The sequence below is a fragment of the Temnothorax curvispinosus genome, unplaced genomic scaffold (genome assembly GCF_003070985.1).
Source record: "Temnothorax curvispinosus isolate PA1 unplaced genomic scaffold, ASM307098v1 QBEX01002563.1, whole genome shotgun sequence".
In the NCBI taxonomy this organism is placed as follows: domain Eukaryota; kingdom Metazoa; phylum Arthropoda; class Insecta; order Hymenoptera; family Formicidae; genus Temnothorax; species Temnothorax curvispinosus.
In genome coordinates, this window is record NW_020212343.1 from 271 (window position 1) to 4,336 (window position 4,066).

The window sequence follows — 4,066 nt, forward strand, 5'->3', positions numbered from 1 at the left end:
TGTTGTTAGAAAATTTTATTTCTATTTAAAAAAAGGAGAGAAACTATCATCGCTTAGGACAGGGTCCCGGCGTTACGCGCCGCTCGTGCGAAATCATCGCCGCTTGTAATAAACAACTGCCCGCGCGCCGACCGCGGGGCGGCCGCATCTCGCCGCGCGCTAGGATTTGGCGGAGGGCGGGCTAATACGGCGATTTTTAATCATTAATAACTCGTCAACTATTGCGAAAATTGCAAAATAGTACATGACTTTTCGACTCAGTTTGGCTCGCTCAATCTAAATATGAAAAAAGTACCAAGAATTCAGGAGCACCCTGTATAGAACTCTAGAACTATTCAAAAGAAAGTCAGAACTCTAAAAAAACTTTGAGATTTTTAGGTATGGTGTGCCAAGTTCACAGGACCTTATAAATGTCCTCCTTTTCTCTCGTTTTCTCACGCAGGAACATTTTATATTCAACTATATGGTATACAATTTTGCCGCTATATATTTACCGCAGGGAGCTGATACCGAAGAGATCGTTAAGAAGGAAGGTGTATCCAAAATTGCACATGTATGTACGTATATGCTTTCTTGTAAATTTTAAAAGTTGAAAAGAACGAGAAAGTGTTCTGTAGCGCAATTTGTATTGTAGGCAAGTTATGCTAAAATATTTGTGAATTGAGTCCCTATTATCCATTATTATGATATAATTTTTATCAACAATATTAGAGAAGTAACGAAAATTAATTTGATTAAGTATTCAAAGCAATTGAGAGTTTTTAGCATTAAGTATTTCCATTTTCTCATAATATGCTTAAAAAATATTGCAGGGGACTTGTGAGTTATGCGAAGCAATTGATACTGTTAAGGTTCATTGGTCATATGAAGTTTGCACACGTCAAGCTTGACATCCTAAAGATCACAATGCATTCTGAAAACGATACCGTGCAGGTTTGTTGGCGTATACGTGGTGTCACAGGCTGGAAGGTATTTTATATGTTTTGGAAGTAAAATTTGGAAAATACAACATGCCATAATAAGCGCTAACCAGGAAATGTAAGTGTACTCAGTGCTCTAAACATTCCTTTTAAAAGTAATATAAAATTGTTCTTATAAACATTAATTATATAATTAATTCAAGTTGTCTATTATTTGAAAAAAACTTGATTTTTAGTTTTGTTTTGTATTCTACCTTCAGAAAAAGATAAAATAATTTAGATTTCCTAAAATTAATTTTGTTTATGCTATCGGAGAGAAAACACTTGTTATAAAATTGATTATAATACCGAGACAATTATATATAACGATTTCAGATGGTACAACGGCTTTTTTATTTTTTACGTTAATGCTGAATGGAAAAGTCTATAAGCATATTGCGGACAAGATGATGCCTAATCAGGATACAGCCACGAAAAAGAAAGATATGCGCATGGCAGGGAAATTAGCGCTATTCACAGGCCTTGTATGCATATTTAGTAACAACGAGGATTCTTTGAATTGAACTCTGTCTTAAAATCGCATCAATTGAAGTGAATCCACTGCTGAGTGCTGAAATTATACGATTTTATCCGCCACAACGAATAGACCAAGAGAAATGCTTTTTCCAGTCGATGGTCTCGAATGTTGCTGACGTATCTATTTCGTTGCAAATGCATCATTATGAAATGATGATCGGTAGTAAATGAGAGATATGTGAATTAAAAAGATGTGTACATTAACTAAACAGTATCTTTGTATGATTACAAACTATCTTCATCTAATTTTTTAGTGACAATGTCCGAATAATTTGCGTTAGTATTTCTGTGTAAAAAAATATGACGATTATATTACAGTATATCTGACGATTTTAACATAATTATAGAGGTAGGGTGTCTAAATTGTTATCGTTCCATCCAAATGTAGCTTTTATACTATTCGGATAGTATCGATATTTTATGCTGCTTAGAAACAAGTAAAAAGCATTTTAAGACACTTGTATTGTTTTCAAAATATAAAAACTTGTGTTTAGATTACAGATGTACGTTTTGGGTATTGGCGTATCTATTTCGTTGCAAATGTATCATTGTGAAATGATGATCGGTAGTAAATGAGAGATATGTGAATTAAAAATATGTACATTATCTAACCCTTCATCTGATTTTTTAATTTTAGTAGTGACAATGTCCGAATAATTTTGCGTTAGTATTCCTGTGTAAAAAAATATGACGATTATACGATTATATTACAATAAATCTGAAAAATGTTAGAAAATGAAACAATTGTTTAAAGGTATCCTGTATATCATAGTATCTATTTGCTTTGCCTGTATGGAATGTTAATAACGCGTAAGATAATATAATCATTAAAGTAATATTTCTTAAATTTATATTTCATACTTAATTTTATTTCATAAATACTATCACATTTATTCCTATGAATCGTTTTCATTACGCTATTATGATTTTAACATAATTATAGATGTAGGATGTGTAAATTTATTACCGTTCCATCCAAATGTAGCTTTTAGAGTATTATTTATCGTATCGATACCTTAAGCGGTTTATAAAAAAGAAAAAGTATTTTAAGACGAAAGAGAGATATAGGGATAGAAAAAGAAGAGAAAGAAGGAGAAGAGAACAATATAGAGAAAGGTATAATATATTATAAAGATATTTATTATATTGCAAATATATTTAAATTTATAAATTAGTTAACTTCTTTACATGTACTACTGCTCATTAATTTCAATATACAACAGATTCGTTGATTTCTCTGTAAAGGATGAACATCATGATACGTGTTTTGCACAGAAATGAATGCACTTGCTGTTATAAACATTTCACTTGCATGCAAGTGTTTATAACAGCAAATGTATTCATTTCTGTACAAAACATATGTATCATGTTCATCCTTTACAGAAAAATTAACAAATATAGGAATATATTGAAATTAATGAGCGGTAGTGTATATAAAGAAGTTAACTAATATATAAATTTAAACATATTAGTTAAGAGATGGAGAGATGGGAGGAAGGAAGGGAAGGGAGAAGTGAAAGAAGAAGGAAAGTGGGAGATAGGAAAAAGAGATAAAGCAATGGAAGCGAAGGTAAGAAAGCTAGAAAGGTGGAGAAAGTTAGAAGAGGGAGACAGAAGGAGGAACAATGTAGCAGTGAAAGGGGTGGAGGTAGAGGAGGGAAGGCGAAAGAAAGCGTTAGAAAAGCTATGGCTAGAGATGGGGGAGAAGGGAGTAATAAATTAGGTAAAAGAGATAGGAAGAAAGACGGGGAAAGAGAAGATGATTTTAGTTAGGTTAAAAGATAGAGTAAGAAAAAGAGAGGTAATGCAGAAGAAGAATGTGTTGAAAGGGAGGATGGAAAGAATAAAGAATGACATGACCTTGAAGGAAAGCATCAAAGAAAAATGCAATGAAGCCTAGAGAGGATAGCTGAGAAGGAGAGAAGGAATAGAAGGAGAGATTAGGTAAAGTACAGAAAGATTTGGATAGAGGGGAAGAGGTGGAGTTGGGATGAGGAAAAAAAAGTCCTGATAAGTGGAAGGGGAAATGAGAGAGTGGAGCAAGAAAAAGGAGGTGGGAGAAAGAGGAACAGAGGAGAAGGGAAAGAGTAGAAGAGAGGGAAACGGAAAAATGAAATGGAAAGGTAGAGAGGAGGGAGGAGAAACGATGGGAGGGAAGGGCGGAGAGAAGAGGGAGGAGAGGGAGAGTAGGGAGGAAGAGAGTGTGGTGAGGCTGAGGGGAAGGGGGAAAGGAGTCAGAGAGAGTAGAATGTGGAAAGTAAAAAGGAGTGAAAGAGAGGAAAAAGAGGGACGAGGGGGAAGAAAGGAATGCAGGAGGGAGAAAAAGGGAAAGGAACAGAAAGGAAGCCCAAAGATAGGCTTTTGGGATGTAGCGGGAGTGAAGGGAAAACAGGAAGGGTTTTAGGAAAGGTTAAAAAAGTGGGATGTCGTGGGGTTAGTGGAAACATGGCTGAAATAGGAGGAACGGGAGAAGATGAAGAATAGGGTACCAAAGAAGTTCAACTGAAGTATACAGGGTGCAAAGAAAGAAAGAGTTGGAAGAAAAGGAAGAGCAATAGGTGGAATAATGA

At 34.7% G+C, this 4,066-nt stretch overlaps 1 long non-coding RNA gene across 2 annotated transcripts; it reads left to right on the top strand.

Moving 5' to 3' along the window:
* Nucleotides 1–492: 492 nt before the first annotated feature.
* Nucleotides 493–1,807, top strand: LOC112451799. 2 transcript variants are annotated; one of them, XR_003040418.1, is made up of 3 exons: nucleotides 493–557; nucleotides 813–1,038; nucleotides 1,296–1,807. It is a non-coding gene; the product is annotated as an uncharacterized LOC112451799 (long non-coding RNA). The 2 variants fall into 2 exon arrangements; XR_003040417.1 differs by having other exon boundaries at nucleotides 493–553.
* Nucleotides 1,808–4,066: the final 2,259 nt, after the last annotated feature.